The 27,462-nt window shown below is 42.7% G+C and overlaps 1 long non-coding RNA gene across 1 annotated transcript in view; it reads left to right on the top strand.

Moving 5' to 3' along the window:
• The window catches only part of LOC134943368 (uncharacterized), a 106,875-nt gene extending 79,678 nt beyond the window's left edge, over positions 1-27,197 (top strand). The window contains exons 3-4 of the long non-coding RNA XR_010181499.1: positions 25,426-25,629; positions 25,726-27,197. This is a non-coding gene — a long non-coding RNA (uncharacterized LOC134943368). The remainder of the gene's footprint in view (positions 1-25,425; positions 25,630-25,725) is intronic.
• Positions 27,198-27,462: the final 265 nt, after the last annotated feature.

Genomic DNA, 27,462 nt, shown 5'->3' on the forward strand with positions numbered 1-27,462 from the left:
ACTTACATACTGGCTTATTGCTATATTTGGTGGTCTCCCCCTATTCCTCCTCTCTCTCTCTCTCTCTCTCTCTCTCTCTCTCTCTCTCTCACCTCTCCAGTCACCCAGTATTCCTCCTCTCTGCCATCTCCCTCTATTCCTCTCTCTCTCTCACGCCCATCTCCCCTGATTTCTCCTCTCTTCTGTTTCCCCGCTACCTCTCCTCTTTACCGTATACCCCTATTCCTCCTCTCTCTCTTGCTCTCTCTGCCATCTCCTCTATTCCTTCTCTCTCTCTGATCTCCCTCTATTCCTTCTCTCTCTCCTATCTCTTTCTATTCCTTCTCTCTCTCTTGCTCTCTCTGCCATCTCCTCTATTCCTTCTCTCTCTTCCTTCTCCCCTTATTCCTTCTCTCTCTTCCTTCTTCCCCTATTCCTCACTCGCTGTCTGCTGTCTCCCCCATTCCTCCCCTCTACCTCTACGTTGTCTCCCCCCTATTCCTCATCTCTCTCCTATCTCCCCTATTCCTTCTCTCTCTCCCATCTCTCTCTATTCCTTCTCTCTTTCTTCTCTCCCTATTCCTTCTCTCTCTTCCTTCTCCCCCTATTCCTTCTCTATCTTCATTCTCCCCCTATTCCTTCTCTCTCTTCCTTCTCCCCCTATTCCTTCTCTCTCTTCCTTCTCCTACTATTCCTTCTCTCTCTTTCTTCTCCTACTATTCCTTCTCTCTCTTCCTTCTCTCATATTCCTTCTCTATTTTCCTTCTCCCTCTATTCCCCTCTCTCTGTCTGTCCTCTCCCCCATTCCTTCTCTCTACCTTTGCATTGTCTCCCCCTATTCCTCCTCTCTCTCCTGTCTCCCCTGTTCCTAACATCTCCATACTTCTCCTCTCTCTTACATCTCCACACATTCCTCCTCTCTCTTTCACATAAATTTATAAAAATTGACAATATATTAGCCACCTGCTTATCACAAGTTTGATGAGCAGGCAGGCTGCGGGCATTGGCGGCAGCAGTAGTGGGCATTGGCTCAGCGGCTATAGGATTCATCGGCGGTACTCAAAGGACATTATGGCTGCAGTCTCTCACCAGCCACTGACATCACCACACGCCACTGCACTATAGACTCATGCAAACCTATGCTACAGTGTGCATTACTTACTTGCTTGAATTTGCTGGGGCAGCTGCGCCAGCAGACACGGCTGGTGGCGACAAAAGTCCAACCACCGGTGCTCTAGCAGCACAAAGGTCCGCCTTGATTGGACCCTCACCCGCAGTTTGCGTCAAACCTCTGCGTAGGCCGCTCGCTTCTGGGCATTGGATATGTAAGGACCACAGCGGCCTACACAGCGGTCCGTGACTGCGGTCAGTGGCCGCAGCTCCCTCGGGGTGAAAGCTGCAGCTCGCATGGTGCCAATGGTGCAGTGCTGAGAATTGCACATATTTATACTGTCTGCTTATGTTTGGTTGGTTGTGAGCTGTGATGCACACATATATAAGTAAACTATATTGTACATTATTAAAGTTAACAGTCTGGTCCTCTGACCCAAGGGCGTGTGTGGATACGTGTGCGTACTCACATGCATATGTATGCAAATGTGTGTTGCTTTTACAAACTTACCAACATCCGCAGCTCGATACTCAGCTAAACATCACAGATTTTTTTTATGTTTGACAATGGATTTTGTGTTTGTTTATAAAGAAAAAAAAAGATTATTGCATGTTGTCCTAAAAAGCATAGTGTCATTTTTTAAAGCAGCATTGCATATTATCAAATATCAAATAAAATTCAGTTCAACATTCCAGATATACACAATAAATATGATGTCAACAAAACAGTACTGTGCTGAATTCACTATTTGGTATACTGTGATTTAATTTTAAAATCCATTGTGTCAAATATTTGAACACACAAAAAATAAGATCTTTAAAAATGTTATGTTAAAAATAATGCATTTTGAAAATGACATTAATTCCAAATCAACCATTTTACACACATATGTTGTATGTGTGTAACGTTTTACTTACAATATTTACATAAACACTTTTCAGATGTATTTATATATACTACATACCTGAAGTACTGATGTACTATTCGAGCTCTAATGGCATGTCCCCGCTGTGCCTCTGATCCCCGCCTGTATGTGTGGCCAACCCCGGCTACTCATCCTCTGGGGACAATTCCTCACTTTGCAGAAGCTCAGCACGCCTCCTTACAGCAATATTGTGCAGGATGCACACAGGATCACAATTTTACTTACCATATCTGGCGAATACATGAGGTCGCCACCAGTGCGGTGGAGCACACGGAAGCGTCCTTTCAGGATGCCAATTGTGCGCTCCACCAGCTGCCTAGTGGCTGTAAGCATGGAATTAAATGTCGTTCGTGGTCCTGGTTTGGGACTGCTGTAAGGAGTCATAAGCCAGGGGCTGCAAGGATATCCTTGATCTCCTGAAAAAACACAGAGCAATCATAAGTGTCAAATATGTTCCACAAAAATAACACTAAACCAAAAAACCTTTAGTACATGCTGCCAAAACAACTCACCCAGTAACCACATATCTTGGCCTTCCAAAAGTCTTCATTTTTGGCATACCCCTGATTGCCAAATCACGTGGGAATCATGGGTACTTCCTGGGTAGTGGGCATTCAGGGAAAGGATCTGGCGGGATGGGCCACAAACAACCATCACATTCAAAGAGTGGAACATTTTTCTGTTCCTATAGATTTCTTCATTATATGTTGGTGCCACAAGTGGAACATGTGTCCCATCCACTATCCCAATAACATTTGGGAAGTGACTACCCCCTTCCTGGAATTACCGCTTCAACACAGCAGAAATGACACGCCTCAGGATCCTAGAAAAGGTAGGCTGGGACACGCCTACCAGCACACTGACCACATGCTGGTAGAACCCTGATGTGCAGAAAGGTAACACAGCAAGGTATTGTGTCAGTGCTGGTATTGCTGTAGGATGCCGAATTGAACTGTCTAGATCACTCTCTATTATTGATAGAGTTTCTAGGATGACATGAGGGGGCAACCTATAGCGGCGCATCACCTCATCATCTGTCATTCCAAAAAGGGTGACACGGGTTCGGCATATACTAGGCCTTGCACGCCTCCGTTGCCTTCGAGGATAAGGGGCAGGTTGGGGTTGGCCACCTACCACATACATATATGCAGCAGAAAGCATCTATAAAAAAGATTTCACAGAATAAAACAAGTAATGTTTTATGTACCAAAAAAAAAACAACCACAAAAAAACGTACAGCTGTTGGATAATCCATATCTAAAAGTAGCACACCAGGAGAAAATGAACATTGTTAGATTACAAAATAAGATTTGATTTTGTTTTAATTTGTAAAAAAAAACAAAAAACCCCCCCACAAGATCACACACTTCACAGCAAACATATACTTACCAGCAGATAAAGTACTCCAAAAAGGACAAGAGACAAAATTACCAAGGTAATTTGTCCGGCGCTGTCAAGAGGATATGCTTGGCCTTTAAGCTGCTGTTTAAAGGGATAGTTAGTCCCTGGATAGACAATGGAATAAGAATATATACAGCGCTAAAAAAACTGGATATGGAAAAACAATCACAATTTATTATAAAAATTGTTGCAACAAATAAATTCATATATATATAAAATAATTTTTCATATGAAAAGATGTCAAACAGGGCAGGCACAGCAAGTTTGTTTGGTAAGTTACCACACGAGGATGCCGGACATCATGCACTGGTAAGAGTCCCTGGAATTATTGCCACAGTCCTGGGTGCAGTTTTCAATGCTAGCAGTAAGAGTCCAAATGCAGAGGCAGACCTTTATGTGCTTGGTTCCGGACCAGAAGCGGTCCTATTGAAAGCTGGATCTGTTGCGCCTTAGTGGACTTCTGCAGTTTTCCCAATTTGCTGTTGGACTTCTAGGCTCGTTCCGGGTATAGATGGTAATTCCAGTGGTGTACAGCTCCTCAGAACCAACGCGTTTCGCTGTATCCACAGCTTTATCAAGGTATATGTGCCCATTGTGTGAATGCCCTTTTTAAAGGCTGTGCTAATTGCCCATTGTTGACAGCTGAGATCCATTTCAAATATCTTAATACATAATAAAACAAAACCATATCCAGTTTAAATTCTTTATATTTGAAGGAGACAAATGTATATAGATATTAAAAACAACTTTGACTGATATAAAAGAAGATATATAATAAAAACGACAGGGCATTTCCTGTTTATGCATGCAGGTCACATGACCGCATACATGAATATCCTGTCAGTGGAACGCAACTTTAATAGTCATTGGTTCAGATTTATCATGGGACCCGATCACGTGACCCATTCCGATCACGTGATCGGCGCACCGCCGAAAGACTCCGGCAGCTCGTACTGCTCCGGGTGCCGCACTTCCTTATGCGTCAGGTCACGTGACAGATGCGTGCACGTGACCGGCGTGACTGACAGGAAATGCATCATTCCCTTAGCTTGATGCATAGAGTGGGTCACATGATCTGATCCTCGAAATGGCGGTATTGCCCTTAGTTCATTGATTATACTTATTGGACAATAAAGGTTCGATGTTATGTATGTAATCAGTCTATATTATAGTGGTGTCATAGGTTCTTTATACAGATGTGTGCAAATAAATAAATAATTATAAGGCAGAAATGACTACATCCGTTTTAAATATTAGATAAAGCCTATACGTTCAAATATATAAGCATCTAGGAAAAGATCTTCCATCATTCCACATTATTCATAGGATATAATCGTATCACCAAATATATAATAAATATAGATACAAATAGTCCTAAATGATTTATTAAAGGACCATCAGATGAACACATATATGACAGAAACCCTAGTATCTTCTCTCACTACTGACATCTTGTGGTGAAATTCCATAGTGACCTTTAGAAAGAACTGCTTAGCAGTTACTATGGCCCTCATTCCGAGTCGTTCGCTCGGTAATTTTCATCGCATCGCAGTGAAATTCCGCTTAGTACGCATGCGCAATATTCGCACTGCGACTGCGCCAAGTAATTTAACAATGAAGATAGTATTTTTACTCATGGCTTTTTCTTCGCTCTGGCGATCGTAGTGTGATTGACAGGAAATGGGTGTTACTGGGCGGAAACACAGCGTTTTATGGGCGTGTGGATAAAAACGCTACCGTTTCCGGAAAAAACGCAGGAGTGGCCGGAGAAACGGGGGAGTGTCTGGGCGAACGCTGGGTGTGTTTGTGACGTCAAACCAGGAACGACAAGCACTGAACTGATCGCAGAGGCCGAGTAAGTCTGAAGCTACTCAGAAACTGCTACGAGGTGTGTAATCGCAATATTGCGATTACTTCGTTCGCAATTTTAAGAAGCTAAGATTACGGTAGAGTTTATGCGATCATAGCGTGCGACTCAATCATTACATATTTTCACTAATAATGTATTTTGTAGATCATGGTCCCTTTGATAGATTCTGAAAGTTTGGTTAATATAGAATGTTTATGAACAGAGGAATCCCTCTTTGTTTGATACGAAGGGTCAGACAGGAGTAATACAGTGGTGTTTAGTATCCATCGGAAGAATATTTAATTAGAAATATTCCGGTGTTGGTTTGAAGCAGATCAATCGCTCGTGCGAATAGTTATGGACATAAGAAGTTTATGAAAATTTACTTTATTTGCACTTTATTACCCATGCGGCGGGAAACCCAGTTTCCCTCCCACCTGAGCAGTTGGAAATAGTCACAGCCCACCTGTATGAATCAACCTATGACCTTTTGTTATAATGCGAAGCCGAATTCCTGTGTCTAATGAACAATGAGATTGTAGGGACCATTGAATTGTATTGTGTGTGGGGCATAAATAGGCAGGCCGACCGTATCCAGTTCACTCTCTTCAACGGTTCTCATTGCTGATAATCGGGAGCTGGATATCGAGGCGCATGCGATCGTTTCCCCTTGTGCGTAAGTTTTCTCCGTAATCATATTGTCTTACTGTGAGCCATCTCTCTCTCTCTCTCTCTATCTCTCTCGTATTTTCCTTTAATTGTATTGTATTGTATTTCCTGTGTAGTTTATCTGGTTAGTTGGTTTATGTTATATTGTAGTGTATCATTTGTACTGTGATTCTTTTTGCAAGTATAATAGTTATAATACATATAATAGGTTTTGGACCCTAAGCCCAGGTATCTGTGCATTCTTTATGGAATTAAGTATTCTCTGAGCGTCGGTGACGCTCAAGCAGCTTTGTAGTTAATCAGGTTACACCAGGTTGCACTTACACTCTGTCTCCACACTAAGGTATACTGTGTATCTCATCGTTAAAGGTATAGATATAAAGGTTTAAACGTTGTAAGCGTCTGCACACTAGTGATCTCCTCGTGGTCCCGAGCGTACGCTACGCTATAGCGAATCATTACGTTAGTCGGCAGCCAATAGCGTGCCTGCCTGTGATCACTGGGCCGTAAGCGAACGTGACGCTTGAGCGTCTCGACTACGGTTGAGCGAACGCTACACAACTTGCGTACCCTTACGGTACTTCTTACGTAGATAGCGTATAGTGTTCTTAGACCTCTTAAAGTGTTTTATATACGATAAATATTTAGCTTTATCAATTGGCGGCTCGCCCGTCCTTCACATATCTGCACTAGGTAGATCAGCAGACATTATCCCTCAGCAAAGGGCGGGAGGTTGTATCCCTCGTAGTGCAGGATAAGCGTCTGCTTCGCTTAGGTAAAGAGTGCTGAAAGAATCCGGGAACCGGAGGTAAGAACAAAACGCTAGTGTCTTTTAAAACTGTTTATTTTTCTGTCTTGCGTACACACGCACGCACACACATATATATCTGCATTTCCTTTTCTTTTTCATTTTCGTATATCACTCTCCTGTCTGCCAGTTTTATAGTTGATAGAAGTGCTAAAAAAGATTTGCCGTTATTTCATAGTTTAAGAGTAAAGGTAATATAGTTAAAAGATAGACAAAACACACAGTTTTGCCTGGGAGATAAGGCGAAGTCAGTGTGTTGTGTGGTAGATGATCAAGGATCATCTACATTGATAAAAGTATAAATTGTGTTACTGTGGATCTTTGCTTTGCGTATACGTGTCTCTAACAAAGACTTGCGTACGCAATCCAAAGGCCGACGCACGCAGCGTACGTTACGCAACGGAGCGTCCGGTTACGCCCACGTAGCTCAAGTCACGATAAGTTGATTTTTAACGCAAAGCGATAAATAACGCGAGGCGAGAAATAACGCAAGTCTATTTTTGGGTGTCCGAAATTTTAATTAACAGATCCTGCTCCTAATTGGTAACACACCTGATCTGAAGAAAAATTTCTGCGCAGAAATAGAAATAGAAACAAAAGTGTACATGTGATGAGTGAGTGTTTTTACAATTTTTAAAGGTTGAACCACAAGAAAAGTCGAGTACTCGTGAGGTACATGCGTGTAAGTGACGTGCACGGTGGCTAGGGAGGCATCTCTGGTTAAATATACAATTTTGAGCATTAGAGTATAGCAGACCAGGAGGTCGTACTGTAACAAGACCAGGAGGTCATAGCAGACCAGGAGGTCCAGGTACAGCCGACAAGGAAGTCCGCTATACAGTTCACAGGCACAACACCGAAAAGGGTTGGTGCAACACCCATATAGGCCATATAAGCTCTGGCTGAAGGAATTCGCAGTCGTAAGTTTCGATTCCATTGGTCTTTCCGTACATAAGCTTAGTTGTTTGTGTACTGAACGACTGGACCGCACGTAAGTGTGTGCAGTAGTTAGTAATCTGACCTAATACCATTAGAGTAAAGGGGTCACAAACGCTATCTGTACACTCTAACGTGATTTGTGTAATTTTTTTATTTTAAGGGAAGTTTGCTGCTCACTCAGGAACTATCCAGCAACCAATAGTTACTGGAAAGAGTAAGTGTTCTTCGGATAACCCTCGCAGGTTCCAGTAAATAGAGGTTCAGGTCGCAGGGGCCCTAGGTCGAGTACGTCAGCACCATATCGGTGTGATCAGGTCGTATTGGTCGGCGTGGGCGAGTGAGTGGGGTACTCGGTAAACCGCCACCGTCAGCCTATTGTTGACATTTGGTTTTGCGTAAAGGGTTGGCTAAATAAAGCAACACTTTCGAACTATGGGGGCCACTTGTTCAGGTAGGGGGCGATCAACCTCGGTTCGGGTTGATTCAGTGGTCCGACCAATTGGGTCGGCCAGGTATATAATGTGTGAGAAATATGGAAGTCACACAGAAACTTTATGTGATGAATGGGAGAGAATGACTGTACATGACGGGGAGAAATTCCCAAGAGTAGGGAGCTTCAGCTCAGAAGTGTTACAAAATTTAAGGAGGAGGATATGTCTCATAAAATCAACAAAGAGACGAATCCAGCATTATGATTATTTACAGTTGTGGCAACAGGAAGGTGAGATACAGAGAGGTTTGGCTCAGGCGGCGGGATCTGGCTCTAACAGAAAACTGATTGCCACGGCCCCACCGCCACCATATATATCAGGAGAGAAGTTGATTGCGGAGAAAGACGCACTAAGGTGTAACACAAAATCACTTAGTAACTGTGTAAATGTTAATGATAATGTTAACCCATTAACCCATGCAAGTATTAACCCGTGCAAGTTGTACCCTGTTTTGAACTTTCCTCAGGAGTGTGATCAAGAGGACGAATCGGCAACGATTTCAGCGCTCTCTCTAGCAGCCACCATAGCAGAGACCACAGTAGGCACAGCTCCACCCACGAGATTAGTAAAGGCCCCTAGCGGAGGGATAGGTGAGGTCGTATCAACTGGTAAGTACGGCACCATGCATTATGCTGAGACTATTTCACCACAGCCTGTAGAATCTACACAGAATGAGGTTGTTAGAATTACACCTGTTAGAGTAATAGCAGTGCCAAATGGGAAAACAGACGCATCAGGAGCCACTCCCATTAGGAACATTGCCATGTACACTCCATTTTCCCGAATGGAATTGAGGACCATAGTGTCTGAATTTCCTGACCCTAGAAAAGACTTAGTTGCCAGTCAAAAATACATCAGAGACTTAGGTAACACTGCAGAGCCCAACAATAAAGACTGGCAGATATTGCTGAGAGCATGTTTACCCTCAAATGTCGACGCAACTCAATTTTTAGCTGATTGCGGACTAGATCATGATGTCCCTCTTACAGATGTGTACAACCAAGATAATGTGAAAAGAATAAACTTGCAGCTAAAAGAGTATTTCCCAGCAGTAGCTAAATGGAATAAGATATTCTCCATTAAACAGAAGGAGTCAGAGACAGCTGCAGAGTATTTTCACAGAGCATTATTAGAAATGGCAAAATACACAGGCATAGAGGACATTAAAACAGACACAAACCATCGGGAAGTAGCAGTATCGGTACTGATGGATGGTTTAAAAGAGTCATTGAAGACTAGGGTACAGACCACACAACCATGTTGACGAGGTCTGTCTGTGGCTACTTTGAGAAAGGCTGCTATTGATCACGATAGAAACATCACCAGACACAGGGAACAACAAGGTGATAAATTAATGTCAGTAAGTATACAGGCTCTGACCACAAGGCAGCCTTTGTTTGTATCACCAAATCCTGTGGGTAAGTCAAGTATGGTTACTTGTTATTCTTGTCACAAACAGGGACACATGGCACGAGATTGTAGAGTAAAGAATCCACGAAACTCATACCAGCCCCCTAGACAACGACACGACACACGACATTGGGAGCAAGGTCCGCAGAAACGGAGTTATGAGCCACATACAGGGGAAACAAAAAGATATCCCCCAAACAGAGACTGGCATGCCTCTGGTAGTTCCCAACTATCTCCCTCACAAGTAGTTGCTGCCAGCGGGATTCAGGGAGGTCACCATACCCAATAGGGGTGTGGCCATACCTGTAATCTGCAGCCAGTAAAATTAATTGCCAACCTTGGAAGTGAACCCGAGATCGCAATTAATGTAGCTGGTAAAACTTTAAACTTTCTTGTAGACACAGGGGCGGCCAAGTCAGTGATAAATTCGACAGTGGGCATGAGAACCACTGGTAGGACAATTCCAGCCATGGGAGTAACAGGAGTAGTCCAGCACTACCCTGTTAGCAAACCAGCCGAGATTACAATAGGGCCTTTGCATACCAAGCATTCCTTTTTGCTGGCTGCATCGGCACCAACCAATCTCCTGGGAAGAGACTTACTGTGTAAAATGGGGTGTGTCATTTATTGTACTCCTGAAGGTGTATTCTTGGACATACCTGAGAAACACGCTCAGGAAGTGCGAGACATGTTAGACTCCCCATCAAAATTAATGTCACATACCATTATGACAAATAGGAATCCATCCCAAATAGAAGAGATGACATCTCAGATACCAGAGTCACTTTGGACAAAAGACGGACAAGACACTGGATTAATGGCAAACGTAGCTCCAGTAGTTGTACAAGTAAAAGATGGTAGGATAGCTCCAAAAATCCCACAGTACCCTCTGAAGCCAGAGGTGGAGTTAGGAGTTTACCCAGTAATAGAGCGCTTGCTACAACAGGGCATTCTGGTAAGAACGTCCAGCACTGCTAATAGTCCCATCTTCCCTGTGAAAAAGAGTGGGGGGAGGGGTTACAGACTAGTGCAGGATCTAAGGGGGATTAACAAAATAGTTGAGAGTCAGTTCCCCGTAGTGCCAAATCCAGCTGTCATCCTAATGCAAATCCCTCCCACTGCCAAATTTTTCACTGTTATTGACCTCTGCTCCGCTTTCTTTTCGGTACCTCTGCACCCTGACAGCCAATATTTGTTTGCATTTACATACAGAGGAGTCCAATACACGTGGACTCGATTACCCCAAGGTTTCATAGATAGTCCAAGTATATTTTCTCAGGCTTTGCATGATTGTTTACAGTCTTTCCAACCAGACAGTGGATCAGTATTGATACAGTATGTGGACGATTTATTACTGTGTTCAGATTCACTGGAAGCATCTCTGAAGGATACGAAACAGCTCCTGTTTCATCTTTCAGACACAGGACACAAGGTTTCCAAAGACAAGTTACAATTATGCCAAACTAAGGTAAAATATTTGGGACACTGTCTAACACAAGGACTGAGACACCTGACCGCTGATAGAATCCAAGCAATTAGAGACATGACTCTGCCACAAACCCAGCAACAGATCAGAACGTTTTTAGGAATGTGTGGGTATTGCCGTAATTGGATCCCAGGGTTTTCCATTTTGGCGTTACCTTTGCAGGAAATGGTCTCCTCAAACAAACCTGATAGGATTTCGCATACAGACGAGTCCGAAACAGCATTTGAGAGACTCAAACAGTGCCTAACGCAGGCACCAGCACTAGGTATGCCAGACTATGGGAAACCCTTTGAACTATACGGAACAGAAAGTGCTGGTTGCGCGGCAGGTGTACTAACCCAAAAACACGGTGATGCCAGCAGGCCAGTTGCATACTACAGCGCTCAGCTAGACACGGTAGCGCGATCCCTCCCCACATGCTTGCGAAGCGTTGCTGCGATAGCATTGCTAGTGACAAAAAGCGAAGATGTCGTGCTAGGCCACAACCTCACAATCCATACGCCACATGCAGTATCAGCCTTATTGAATTCTGCCCAAACCAGACACGTCTCATCAGCGAGGTTTACAAGATGGGAATTGGCACTAATGGCCCCCGTAAACATCACCATAAGGAGATGCAGTGCATTAAATCCTGCAACGTATCTCCCAGGTGTGCCTGGTCAGGCACAAAGGGTGGAAGGTGAGAGTGATGGGGAAGGAGGATTTAATACAAAGGAAGATACACATGATTGTATGGAATATTTGACCCAAAATTTTACCGCAAGGCCTGACATCAGTGACAACCCACTGGAAGATGCAGAACTCACGTTCTACACGGACGGTAGTTGTCATAGACAGTCAGACTCGGGAGACTTGTGTACTGGATACACAGTCGTAGATGACCAAGACACCATAGAAGCGGAACCGTTAGGCCCACCTCACTCAGCCCAGGTTGCTGAACTGGTCGCCCTAACCAGAGCATGTGAATTGGCTAAAGGTAAGTCAGCCAATATCTACACCGATTCTAGATACGCATTCGGGGTAGTCCATGATTTCGGAGCCCTATGGCGCCTCCGAAATTTCATGACGGCCGCTGGTACACCGGTAGCGCATGCAGCTCACATAAAAAGGCTTCTAACAGCGATACAGGAACCCGACAGAGTGGCTGTTATCAAATGTAAAGCACACACATATAGCCAAGACCCGGTATCACTTGGTAACAGCCGAGCAGACGAAGCTGCTAAGTTAGCAGCTGCTACCCCCATACAGACAGACACCACACAATTGATGGTATTTAATACCATTAACACACAGAAGTTGTGTGAAATGCAAAATTTGTGTTCCACACAGGAAAAGGCAGTCTGGAAGGCAAAGGGATGTGGCCAGGAGTCCTCAGGACTCTGGACGGATGGACATGGTAAACCAGTGGCCCCCAGAGCATATCTTCCATGTCTGGCTGAAGCAGCTCACGGGCTGACTCATCTAGGCAAGGAAGGGATGTGCAAATTGGTAAGAGCCTATTGGTGCGCCCCAGGATTCTCCTCTCATGCGAGTAAAAGAGCAATGTCATGCCTTACCTGTTTGAGAAAGAATATTGGAAAGGCAATACCTACAGAACCATCCCATATCCCACCTGCCGGCGGCCCTTTCCAGGTAATACAAATTGACTTTATACAATTACCCCCTTGTCGGAATTTGAAATATGTACTTGTTTGTATAGATGTTTTCTCAAATTGGGTCGAAGCATTTCCTGCGGCTACAAATACCGCTATGTTTACTGCTAAGAAAATTGTGCAGGAATTTGTATGTAGATATGGTATCCCTAGAATAATCGAAAGTGATAGGGGTACCCATTTTACAGGTGATGTCTTTCAAGGAATGTGTAAGTTGATGGGAATTGATAGCAAGCTGCACACTCCGTACCGTCCACAGGCGAGTGCGAAGGTCGAAAGAGTGAACAGCACTATTAAAAATAAATTGAGTAAAGTGATGGCAGAGACAGGATTGACATGGCCAGAAGCTTTACCCATTGTATTGTACAGTATCAGAACCACTCCCAGGTCCCCTCTTAATCTGTCTGCCTTTGAAATCTTGTTTGGTCGACAACCGCATGTTATGATTAACCCTCAGGATGATTTGAAATGTAACAATGAAGTAACTGTAAAGTACTTGATTAACATGAGTAAACAGTTAAGGAATCAGAATGATAGTCTGAAGTTGGTGATTCCTGATCTACCTGATAGTAATTGTCATGACATTGAACCTGGGGATTATGTAATGATACGGAATTTTCTACGCTCAGGTTGCCTTATTGACAGATGGGAAGGACCATACCAGGTCTTATTGACTAGCACTACAGCACTGAAGGTTGCTGAGAGAGAGACTTGGGTCCATTCATCCCACTGCAAGAAGGTTGCTGATCCAGAGAAGTCCCGTGATAAGGAACAGACGGTAGAGGTTGTATCACTGGAGTGTCTGTTCCAGGAGGACTGAGGCGGCACCTGAGCCTTGAAGACCGAGAGCTGTTGTCGACTCCCCACTCCCTTTTATTGTTTTCCTCCACTTCCCATCCCCTCTCCCTCAAATTTATTTTTCCTCCTTCTCATTCTTCTCCGTTTCCTCCTATAAGATGGACTTGCCCCAAGAGACTGTGATCCGGATTTTCCTGTTGACCATGATGTTGACCAGAGCAGTCTGTTCCGGCGAGAGTACCATGGAGGTCGATAGAGGTTCTGGAATGGGTTCTGACGATAAAGATGGAGGCGTAGTTTTCCAGGATCAACCTAACCAACAAGCAAAGGCGAGTATCAGAAAACGATCCGATAGCATTGACCATAGAAGAAATTGTGACGGATTGTTAGCTGAGGAAAACTGTATCTGTAGGCTCTGTAACAATGTCATCGAAGATGGGTGCATTAAGAAATGCCAATCCAGTTTTAATATCCATATGGACCGGCATCCATTGAGTGACTATCACTCCTTAGTGGGTAATGTGTTAAACAAAACAGATTGTTGGGTATGCTCTCAAGTACCTCAAGGTCATAGCAAATCAGGGCTAGTACCATTTCCTTTAACGATAGGGGAGGTACTTGAGTTAAATGGTGGGAGACCGGTGGACAGGAGGTTTAATATCTCCAGCCCTCCTAGTTTGAAGCTCCACCAATACCATGTGGATAGGTCCCTATTATGTTTCAACATCTCCAATCCCAGAAAGCCGGGAAATTGGGAAGTGTCATGGAGTAACCACACCATGACCTTTTCGCATAGAGCAGATAGAATGCCTACAGATACAGAGCTTGTACGCCACATAGCCAGTAGAGGAAAATCTTTCCGGTATAGGTACACCTTAGGAAATAGGATTACGAGAGTTGGAGAAGTATCACCAGGATACTGTGCACATATCATACAACCTGATACGTGTATTAAGCAGATGGAAGAATTAGGGTTAGGAGAGTTCACCTGGAAGGTGTGTAATATGGTTATGTCCTTCTCCGTCCCATATGTTCTCCCCGATGATGCATATTTCATATGCGGGAGAAAGGCGTACAAGTGGCTTGCCCCAAACTCTGAAGGATTGTGTTATATTGGAAAAGTATTGCCTGAAGTGATGACTGTAACACATGATAAAATGAAAGACATACATCGTGGTGCCCAAGCTCCTTATACTCACACCCATTACGAGCACGTTGTTAAAAGGCACCTGATAGAGAAGACAGAGCATCCGGCCTCTGATCTGATAAGTGAATCCACCGGGATTCAATTCTTAATCGCGTTAGATTTCACCCGCACCGCTAGAGGAGTGCTAAATTATAAATACATATCGGCGCTCGCAAATTTGTTAGATAATATCACTGAAATGTATGATGACACGTTTAGATATACTGGAAGGGAACTTCAAGCTTATAAAACAGAACTGGTGCAGCATAGAATGGTTCTTAATTACCTCACAGCAGTGACAGGCGGATATTGTGTTACATTAGCAACACAGTACGGCGTGAAGTGTTGCACGTATATCACGAATAGCACCGAGGATCCGGTCGAGGTCATAGACCAAAAGATGTACGATATTCTCCAATTGAAGTGGGAATTTCGCCGAAAACACAATCTCACTCTTGCTGCTGTAGGTAATGAGCTGACTGGTTGGGTGTCATGGTTGAACCCGCGAAATTGGTTCTCCGGTTTGGGAGACTGGGCTCAAGGAGTCATAATGGATGTTGGGAAGTTTCTCCTATGTATCTTAGGTGTTGTCATATCAATTGGCTTGATATTTAGATGCGGTCAGGCTTTAATGAAGTGCAAACATCGTACTAAGGTAATGAGTTTGAGGAGTGAGGAAACTGTAATTAACCTGGATTTGATTTATGACCCAATGATAGAAACAATGATGTGATGAAAATGCGATTTCTACGGTCCGTTTCTTTCACCTGTTTTTCTGGTTTTTCTCCAAGATAAAAAGACCCACTTGGACGAGGAAGTTGACGAGACGCTATACAGACAACGGATAGACCAAAGAAGAAGTTTTGACCACTTGAGATATGGACATTTGATGAACTTTGCCATGGATCCCCAGTTTCCCTAGAATTCTTAAACTTACGCTAGCCCAACATTTTTTGTAAATCTAATGGCATTGACAAAGCTTTTTGCTCACACCTAATGGGCAACACAGCGCAAAGAAGACGACTTTCAACTGATACCGAACAAAACTTCAACCGACAGATGTACATTAACCTGACATAGAATACCACCGCATTTACCGTAATTATGTCTTTTCTTCATTTCTACAACCCTCAGGTAATGACACACATAGTATAGGGAATACAGGCACAGATATCAGCAATCACATATTCCCCCATTCATGTATCATCAACTAAAATGTGCTCCCCATTTTGTTCAAAATCCGAAAAGAGCTCGGTAAAGTTTGACAGCCCATCCACAGACCCGTACCACGGGATAAGAAGGAATTCAAATGTATACTTCGCAATACCTCGAAGCTTGATTTACAACACGTACGGCACGATGATACATGACCCCCCAAACATGGACTCATACACACATGCTTCTGCTATCTCACTAGGTCATACCCTCTTCCCACCTACTCCTCTCTCCTCCCTTACCCAACCATGGAAATGAATTAACCCCTGACATATATTTTTCTCCTTTTGAAATGTTTTAGAAGGTGGCAGTTATTATTGACTGCCAAAGGGTGGACTGTCAAAGTCAGAAAAATATCTCTATGCACACTACCATATTTGCACCTCACACAGGTCCGTGCTGCGCATGCGTACGCTCTCCCGTACGTGCGCATACTCACAGTCGCGGGCACCCGCAGGCGCATGGTATGCGTATTTACGGTAGAGTTTATGCGATCATAGCGTGCGACTCAATCATTACATATTTTCACTAATAATGTATTTTGTAGATCATGGTCCCTTTGATAGATTCTGAAAGTTTGGTTAATATAGAATGTTTATGAACAGAGGAATCCCTCTTTGTTTGATACGAAGGGTCAGACAGGAGTAATACAGTGGTGTTTAGTATCCATCGGAAGAATATTTAATTAGAAATATTCCGGTGTTGGTTTGAAGTAGATCAATCGCTCGTGCGAATAGTTATGGACATAAGAAGTTTATGAACATTTACTTTATTTGCACTTTATTACCCATGCGGCGGGAAACCCAGTTTCCCTCCCACCTGAGCAGTTGGAAATAGTCACAGCCCACCAGTATGAATCAACCTATGACCTTTTGTTATAATGCGAAGCCGAATTCCTGTGTCCAATGAACAATGAGATTGTAGGGACCATTGAATTGTATTGTGTGTGGGGCATAAATAGGCAGGCCGACCGTATCCAGTTCACTCTCTTCAACGGTTCTCATTGCTGATAATCGGGAGCTGGATATCGAGGCGCATGCGATCGTTTCCCCTTGTGCGTAAGTTTTCTCCGTAATCATATTGTCTTACTGTGAGCCATCTCTCTCTCTCTCTCTCTCTCTCTCTCTATCTCTCTCGTATTTTCCTTTAATTGTATTGTATTGTATTTCCTGTGTAGTTTATCTGGTTAGTTGGTTTATGTTATATTGTAGTGTATCATTTGTACTGTGATTCTTTTTGCAAGTATAATAGTTATAATACATATAATAGGTTTTGGACCCTAAGCCCAGGTATCTGTGCATTCTTTATGGAATTAAGTATTCTCTGAGCGTCGGTGACGCTCAAGCAGCTTTGTAGTTAATCAGGTTACACCAGGTTGCACTTACACTCTGTCTCCACACTAAGGTATACTGTGTATCTCATCGTTAAAGGTATAGATATAAAGGTTTAAACGTTGTAAGCGTCTGCACACTAGTGATCTCCTCGTGGTCCCGAGCGTACGCTACGCTATAGCGAATCATTACGTTAGTCGGCAGCCAATAGCGTGCCTGCCTGTGATCACTGGGCCGTAAGCGAACGTGACGCTTGAGCGTCTCGACTACGGTTGAGCGAACGCTACACAACTTGCGTAACCTTACGGTACTTCTTACGTAGATAGCGTATAGTGTTCTTAGACCTCTTAAAGTGTTTTATATACGATAAATATTTAGCTTTATCATTACATACATAACATCGAACCTTTATTGTCCAATAAGTATAATCAATGAACTAAGGGCAATACCGCCATTTCGAGGATCAGATCATGTGACCCACTCTATGCATCAAGCTAAGGGAATGATGCATTTCCTGTCAGTCACGCCGGTCACGTGCACGCATCTGACACGTGACCTGACGCATAAGGAAGTGCGGCACCCGGAGCAGTACGAGCTACCGGAGTCTTTCGGCGGTGCGCCGATCACGTGATCGGAATGGGTCACGTGATCGGGTCCCATGATAAATCTGAACCAATGACTATTAAAGTTGCGTTCCACTGACAGGATATTCATGTATGCGGTCATGTGACCTGCATGCATAAACAGGAAATGCCCTGTCGTTTTTATAATATATCTTCTTTTATATCAGTCAAAGTTGTTTTTAATATCTATATACATTTGTCTCCTTCAAATATAAAGAATTTAAACTGGATATGGTTTTGTTTTATTATGTATTAAGATATTTGAAATGGATCTCAGCTGTCAACAATGGGCAATTAGCACAGCCTTTAAAAAGGGCATTCACACAATGGGCACATATACCTTGATAAAGCTGTGGATACAGCGAAACGCGTTGGTTCTGAGGAGCTGTACACCACTGGAATTACCATCTATACCCGGAACGAGCCTAGAAGTCCAACAGCAAATTGGGAAAACTGCAGAAGTCCACTAAGGCGCAACAGATCCAGCTTTCAATAGGACCGCTTCTGGTCCGGAACCAAGCACATAAAGGTCTGCCTCTGCATTTGGACTCTTACTGCTAGCATTGAAAACTGCACCCAGGACTGTGGCAATAATTCCAGGGACTCTTACCAGTGCATGATGTCCGGTATCCTTGTGTGGTAACTTACCAAACAAACTTGCTGTGCCTGCCCTGTTTGACATCTTTTCATATGAAAAATTATTTTATATATATATATGAATTTATTTGTTGCAACAATTTTTATAATAAATTGTGATTGTTTTTCCATATCCAGTTTTTTTAGCGCTGTATATATTCTTATTCCATACTCCAAAAAGGACAATGGCAGAAGGGCCAAAATAAACAGATGGGTACTCCCCAGAAAAAAAGCAACACAAAAAACAAACATAAGCACACTAAGAAATCCCTACACCCCACCACAAGAACACACACCTCACAGCAAGAATATACTTACCAGCAGATAAAGTTTACGGCTGTATCAAATAACATAAAGGAAATCAGACTAAAAATGTTATTGAGTCCCTCACCACTAAAAACAATACAAAATACATACCAAAGTTAAAGAAATACATTCTTAAAAAAAACAGTGCGTTCACACAACAACAACAAAACGCTCCTCTCCACATTATTCCAGCTTGCATACACATCAACAAACCATATAGAAAACACACTTCTATCCCAAAACTACACGTGTCTGCATTACAGCACATATACATTACTCCATGGACACAATCTTACAAACACTGGATTTGGACACACATCTAAACACATACATATCTTACCTGGAAAAATGAAGACAAACAAATAAATCACACACCAACTCCTATACAAATACTTCACAACAACTCCTTGAAAACTCCTCTACACCAACTCCAGCATACACCTACAAACACAGGTTGCATAGAACATGCTTAAATAGTCTTAGCAATCAAAGCACAGGTAACAACTGTGAATACATCTCCTGTGCTGAATTATGCTAAGCATGCATACACAGGTATATATACACCCCACCCCTAAGACCCATACACACATGCTTTCAACACCATGGAGGATGAGGAACTTAGACAACTAAATGCACAGCTCCGTGCTATCTTAAAGCACAAAAGAGAGATGGCATTAATGAGAGCACAGCAACAAACACCTGCCACTGCAGAGAAGGGAGGTGCAGGAGCCAGTAGCAAAGATCCACCAGCTACTAGGCAACAAATACAAGAAGAGGCTGGTGTAAGTTACCAGGCTGAGGAAGATGTGGCCCACATTGATGAGGAATAATAACATAGTAACATAGTATCTAAGGTTGAAAAAAGACAATTGTCCATCGAGTTCAACCTATTTGTGGTCTCCTATGCACGATTAATTTGTATAAAATTTTGACTGAAGTTGATGACTGCCGTTACGTTTTACCCCTCTTTTTTATAATAACCATAGTGCGTGACTATGCCCCGTAACCCTGGATATCCTTATCCATTAGGAATTTATCTAACCCATTCTTAAAGGTGTTGACTGAGTCGGCCATTACAACTCCCTCAGGCAGGGAATTCCAAACACGTATCGTCCTTACCGTAAAAAAGCCTTTACGCCGTATTGTGCGGAATCTCCTCTCCTCTAATCTGAGCGAGTGTCCACGAGTTCTCTGTGTTGATCTACCCAAAAACAGGTCCTGTGCAAGATCTGTATATTGTCCCCTTATATATTTGTAAATGTTGATCATGTCCCCTCTTAATCTCCTCTTTTCCAGTGTAAACATGTCTAGTCTTGCAAGCCTTTCCTCATATTCCAGCATCTCCATACCCGTAATTAGTTTGGTCGCCCACCTCTGAACCTTTTCTAGCTCCAGGATATCCTTTTTGTAGTATGGTGCCCAGAATTGTACACAGTATTCAAGGTGTGGCCTCACAAGTGATTTATATAACGGGAGTATAATACTCTCGTCCCTAGCATCAATTCCCCGTTTTATGCATGCTAATATCTTATTAGCCTTCTTTGCTACAGTCCTAATTTGGGTACTACTGCTTAGTTTGCTATCTATGAGGACACCTAAGTCCTTTTCCAGTACAGAATCCCCTAATTTTACCCCATTTAGTAGGTAGGTGTTATTTTTGTTCTTGTTACCACAGTGCATTACCTTACACTTGTCTGTATTGAAGCGCATTCTCCATTTTGCTGCCCAAGCTTCTAATTTAACTAAGTTGTTCTGAAGCGACTCAGCAACCCCCTCCGCATTTATAACTTTACACAATTTTGTATCATCTGCAAAAATTGACACCATGCTCTCTAGACCTTCTGTTAGGTCATTAATGAAAATATTGAACAATAGCGGTCCTAATACTGAGCCTTGCGGCACACCACTTAGCACTTCAGTCCAATTTGAAAAAGATCCATTAACCACAATGCGCTGCTCCCTCTTATCTAACCAGTTTTTGACCCAAGTGCATATTGTGTTTCCTAGCCCTGTTTCTTGTAGCTTGTAGATAAGTCTCATGTGTGGTACAGTGTCGAATGCTTTGGCAAAATCTAAAAAGATTACATCCACCTCTTTACCCTGATCTAGGTTTGCACTTACTGTTTCATAAAAGCCAAGTAAGTTGGTTTGACAGGATCTGTCCTTCATAAACCCATGTTGATTCCTTTTAATGACCTTATTGACTTCAAGGAACTTCTGAATACTATCTCTTAGAATACCTTCCAATACTTTCCCCACTATAGATGTAAGACTAACTGGTCTATAATTACCTGGTTCAGCTTTACTTCCCTTTTTGAATATAGGCACTACTTCCACTATATGCTAGTCTTTGGGAACCATACCTGATATTACTGAATCCTTAAAGATCAAAAATAGCGGTTTTGCAAGTTCAGAGTGAAGCTCCATTAGAACCTTTGGGTGAATACCATCGGGACCTGGTGACTTATTAATCTTTAAATGTTTTAATCGGTCACAGACTACTTCCTCGCTTAAATAAGTACCTATCAGTGGGATATTCTCATTATTGAAATTATGCGTTAGTACCTGAATTGGGTCCTCTCTAGTAAATACTGTTGAAAAAAACTCATTTAGTGTGTCCGCTATGTCATTATCATTTTTGCTTAAGGCTCCCAACTTGTCTTTTAAAGGGCCTATACACTCCTTCTTTAATCTCTTGCTATTAATGTATTTAAAGAATTTTTTGGGATTCGCTTTGCTTTCCTTTGCTACTAGTTTTTCAGTTTCTACTTTAGCCGCTCTTATTTCCTTTTTGCTATTTTGTTACATTCCTTATAGTGCTGAAATGACTCTGCTTCCCCTTCAGATTTGTATTTTATAAATGCTTACCTTTTCTAGCCCATAAGTTCCTTTATCTTTTTGTTAAGCTACATCGGTTTATGATTTTTATTCCTTTTTTTGCTGCTTGTAGGAATAAATTTGAGAGTATTTTTAGCTAGCAGTAATTTTAGTACCTCCCATTTCTCCGTAGTATTTTTTCCTAAAAACAAACCTTCCCATTCAATATCCCTGAAAAATACCCTCATCTTTTAAAAATTCGCTTTGCTAAAGTTTAGAGTCCTAGTTGAGCCAGTATAGGGCTGTTTATGAAAACTGATATTGAATGTGACCATATTGTGGTCGCTGTTTCCTATGGGTTCCCCTACTATAATACCTGATACCAAATCCCCATTGTTTGTTAATACCAGGTCTAAGATTGCATTGTACCTAGTTGATTCCTCAATTAGTTGAACTAAGTAGTTATCATTAAGTGTGCTTAAAAACATATTGCCCCTGGCAGTATCACATGAATCATTTTTCGAGTTTATCTCTGGATTGTTAAAATCTCCCATCACTACTATGTCTCCTACTCCTGCTGCTCTTTCAATTTGCTTTAGTAACAATTCCTCATCAGATACATTAATACCAGGCGGCTTATAGCATACACCCAATACTAACTTTTTTATTCCTTTTCCCCCGCATGCAATTTCTACCCATAATGTCTCGGCAGTGTCTACAGTCCCCTCCGAAATATATCCCCCCGTATATCAGGTTTTAAAAACGGCTTTAAGTAAAGACACACCCCTCCACCCTTTTTATTTAGTCTGTCTCTCCTAAACAGTGTATAGCCCTCTAGATTGACTGTCCAATCATGAGATTCGTCCCACCAAGTTTCAGTAATGCCTATAATATCATACTGTTTGCTTGCTGCAGGTATTTCTAGTTCGCACTTTTTACCAGTAATGCTTCTAGCGTTTACATACATACAACTAAGATAAGTATTTTCCCTTGCGTTAGGGACATATTTCACCTTATGTAGCAATAATCGTCATTGGTTAGTGCTTTGGTAAAATCTGTTCTAGTACCCATGTTAGTAAACTTACCGCCTGCTCTTACCCTCCCCCCAACTTCTCCCCCATTTCGTTTACTACCGCCATCCCCACTATTCTCACTGCATGACCCGTAGTTTCTAGCTAAACCCTCCCCCCAGGCTCCTAGTTTAAAAGCAAAGAAGAAGAATTGCAGCGCATATAGATTAGAATTAATAACAAATCTATTTATTAAAACACATATATAAATAAAAATATATATATATTCAACGAACTGTGCAATTTACACCACCGGCCAGTCAGTACATTTTTACAATAATTGATGTATGCATATACCAAACATAACATAAATTGTAACAAATTGCTTCCTATCTGTTCAATATATTTGGGCAATATCTGCTAAAATAATTAAAATATATTATAATATATCTGATAATCACTCAGACTGAGTAGTGCGCTCAAAGGTTTTTCCCGTGAGTTAAAATACCAGTCATTTTTGATGAGAAAGATGGTGATGGTCAAATATAAATTTCTCACTTCAGGTGCAGTAAAATATGCTGTAAATGGATGCAACCTGTGATTGAGCCGATGCTCACACTAAAATTGTGTCTGGCCAGACGTTTAATGCAATGCGGTCTCACCACTCCTGTGCGGGGGTACCTTCACCCGAAATGTCCTCCCGGCTGCTGGTGCTCTCAACCTTTTATTGCGCAGTCATCTCTGGAGGATCATATAGACGGTGAAGGATTCCAGTCGCATCTAAATGGAGTGTATGGTTTTTCTGTAAAAACCTCCGGGCAGCAGTATAGCAGTTAGAATGAGTGGTTAACGCGTTTCCCCGCCTCCCTCCGGATTCAGCGGCTTCTGATGAAGCCGCTGAATCCGGAGGGAGGCGGGGAAACGCGTTAACCACTCATTCTAACTGCTATACTGCTGCCCGGAGGTTTTTACAGAAAAACCATACACTCCATTTAGATGCGACTGGAATCCTTCACCGTCTATATGATCCTCCAGAGATGACTGCGCAATAAAAGGTTGAGAGCACCAGCAGCCGGGAGGACATTTCGGGTGAAGGTACCCCCGCACAGGAGTGGTGAGACCGCATTGCATTAAACGTCTGGCCAGACACAATTTTAGTGTGAGCATCGGCTCAATCACAGGTTGCATCCATTTACAGCATATTTTACTGCACCTGAAGTGAGAAATTTATATTTGACCATCACCATCTTTCTCATCAAAAATGACTGGTATTTTAACTCACGGGAAAAACCTTTGAGCGCACTACTCAGTCTGAGTGATTATCAGATATATTATAATATATTTTAATTATTTTAGCAGATATTGCCCAAATATATTGAACAGATAGGAAGCAATTTGTTACAATTTATGTTATGTTTGGTATATGCATACATCAATTATTGTAAAAATGTACTGACCGGCCGGTGGTGTAAATTGCACAGTTCGTTGAATATATATATATTTTTATTTATATATGTGTTTTAATAAATAGATTTGTTATTAATTCTAATCTATATGCGCTGCAATTCTTCTTCTTTGCTTGTTTGATTTTTCATTTAATAGGGGTGAGTAGCCCTAGATTGCTGGCAGCATATTGATTAGGAGTGACAGAGCGCCAGATTCAGCATTTTTTTGTTTGGTCCTAGTTTAAAATCTCCTCCAACCTTCTAACCATCCTTCCCCCCAGCACCGCTGCCCCCTCCTCAGTCAGGTGCAATCCATCATGACAAAAAAGATGGTGCCTGACTGAGAAGTCCACCCAGTGTTCCAGGAACACAAACCCCTCTTTCCTACACCAGTCTCTAAGCAACACATTTACCTCCCTCATCTCCCTCTGCCTCCCTGGACTAGCGCGTGGCACAGGTAATATTTCGGAGAATATTACCTTAGATGTCCTTGCCTTAAGTTTCTTTACTAAGTCCCTATAGTCTTTCTTAAGGACATCCCACCTTCCGCTAACTTTGTCATTGGTGCCAACGTGCACCAAGACTGCCGGGTCTCTCCCAGCCCCTCCCAACAATCTAGCTACCCGGTCTGCGATGTGCCGTACCCGAGCACCCGGGAGACAACAGACTGTACGCCGATCATGGTCCCGGTAGCAGATTGCCCTAGCTGCACCAAATACCCAAACCAAGCAATCAGAGCAACACAGTGAAGAGGAAGATGGAGATACATCGTAGGCTAATGCATCGCAGGCAGTTACAAAAAGGAGGAGATACCAACCTCCATTTACAAAGAGGGAGTTGGGCATTCTGGTCCCCCAAGCCATAGACAGAATCCATTTTGGAAATATAAACATGGGTGCTGGGATTAAGGATCGAATCTGGAGGGAGATAACCGACTCGGTGAATGCAGTTGGCCCAATAGTCTGCACACCACAAGAAGTGAGAAGACGCTAAGTACATACTGAGCCACACTGACAAACACTATAGTATGCATTACCTAAGTTGTATTAACAATTTGAAAACTAATGTTGCCTAGAACAACCAATACTATGACATATGTAACCTTACAGAAGGTCACCCTAAAAAAAGTGCCTAGTTTAGTTAATACATCCATGAGGATTTTCAGTTGTAACATTGAATATAAAAATGATGAATGTGGGCAAGTTTGTTTTAAAAATGTAAGTTGTGTTTTTTGAGTTAGCCTTAGCTAGATCATTGCTGGAATGTGTCCAAAAAGTATGCTACAAATGTACTTATGTATATTTTCACTTTCTTTCACCCATCACTCAAAACATGTAGTTGGGCTGACTTTAAGTCCTGCCTGAAGTAGAAAAAGGCATTGGAACGCTTTGAGGGCCACAGGGGGAGGTCCACTCCCTGAGAGTGTGGAATTTACAGACCTGGAGGAGCTAGCGATGGTCAGTGTGTCCTATGTGGAGGTGGCAGTTGTGTCTGAAATGGACACCGACACACCTGCCATGGAATGTCCACATGCCTTGGAAGGTAATATTTTAAACATATATTGCCAACTGTTTACTGTATACAATTATCAAATCATTAATGTTTTCTTTTTGTTCCCTTCTCTTTTTCCAAACACAGCACAGGAGGTGCAGCTCACGGAGGCTGAGGAGGGGGAAAGTAGTGATACCTCCAGTGTAGGTGAGGAAAGACCACCATCCCAGGCCCACACTGGTCCCCCCCAAATCGGTCTCCCAGAGATTCTCACTGAGTGCATCATGGAAACATGAACAGTACTTTCCAGAAACAGATGCTCCAGGAGGTCCGGGAGCTGTCCTCCAGGATCAGTGAGCTGACTTTTACAATGTACCAAGGCATGTGCGACATAACCTCCTCAGTCCAGGACCTCAACACCACTATTGGGCAAGGCATACAGACCATCGCTGCCCTCCTTGGCCACACTCTCATGGAGGCCACACCAACAGGACCGTCCCCTACCCCTACCCAGGAACAAGATCCCACTGGGCACGGCCCTTGAAGATCAATGCGCAGACCTACAAAAGAACAACAACCCCTTCAGGCGGGGGACTAAAAGGAAAACAAAAATTATCTCCAGATGCGGTCATATTTCCCAGCACCCATGTAGTTTATGTTCCAAAATGGTTTTGTAATGGTTTGTGGGACCAGAATGTCAAACTCCCTCCTGCTGAATGGTGTTTGGCGTCTCCTCTTTTATTTCAGTGCCTGTGATGCATTAACCTGTAAAGTTGACCCACCTTCCTATTAACACTGTGGCTTTGATAGGTGGGTTTGGGTTATGTGGGCAGATTTAACCTCATTTTGCACCACATCTTCCTCAGCCAGGGTAATGAGCCCAGTTTCTTTTTGTGTTTACTGCTCAGTAGATGGGGGGTCTTCACTACTGGGTAATGGCATCCTCTTTTCTGCACAGGCAGGAGTTTGTTGCTGTGCCATGCTATGTACTGTTTTTTTCTGAAAACTTTTATTTTTGAATGTCTAAGTTTATTTGTTGTATTTATTTAAAAAATAAACACCCTTACACAATGCCTCCTAACTTCTGGCAACCGAAAGGAGGGACACCTGTGGTGTGGCCTATGGAAAAGAGGGTGTGGCTTCACGGGAAGGCCCGCAATCATGAGCCACGCCCCATTTTCATCACTATGGGCGCATGCCCAGCGCTCTGTGAGCTGCTTGCATGGCCCCTGTCCTCCTGTCTCCACTGAATAGATGCTGTCTATTCACCGCTGCTCTGCTAAGCAGGGCAGCAAGTGCAGGAGCATCCCAACTGCCCCCACCCCACCGCGGGACACTGCAGCCCGCAGGTTGGACAGCGGGAAAGTCCAAAATAAACGGGACTGTTCTGTGAAAATCGGGACAGTTTGGAGGTATGTTACACTTTGATAATAGCTTGCAATTTTCTTATTGTGGCCCATGGTAATGTATTTGTTTGTGGCAAAGTAAACAAATGCTATTTGGTATGGTTGTGTGTATATGAAAAACATAGTAGGAGGAACATTTTGGGTGATGGGAGTTTACTTGAAGATGGGATGTTGCATATACAATAAATAAAACTTACATTCAAAAAACTGCCTCAGTCTACAAAATAAGAACAGGAATTTGTTTGGTTACTATGGGCAACATGACATCTAAAATAGAAAGCACATCTGACCTAATTAACCCCTATGAATGTATCAGGGAAAGCATGAGTTAATAACATGGCAGGTTAGCATGCATTATGTCGTGTAATTTAAAAAAAAAAAAAAAACAACAACACAAAGATAGTAATCCGGCACACATGTCATGATTGTGTGAAAATTACATACAGTTAGTGATGAGCGGGTTCGGTTCGGCGGAATC

This window comes from Pseudophryne corroboree, chromosome 7, assembly GCF_028390025.1.
Source record: "Pseudophryne corroboree isolate aPseCor3 chromosome 7, aPseCor3.hap2, whole genome shotgun sequence".
Classification (NCBI taxonomy): domain Eukaryota; kingdom Metazoa; phylum Chordata; class Amphibia; order Anura; family Myobatrachidae; genus Pseudophryne; species Pseudophryne corroboree.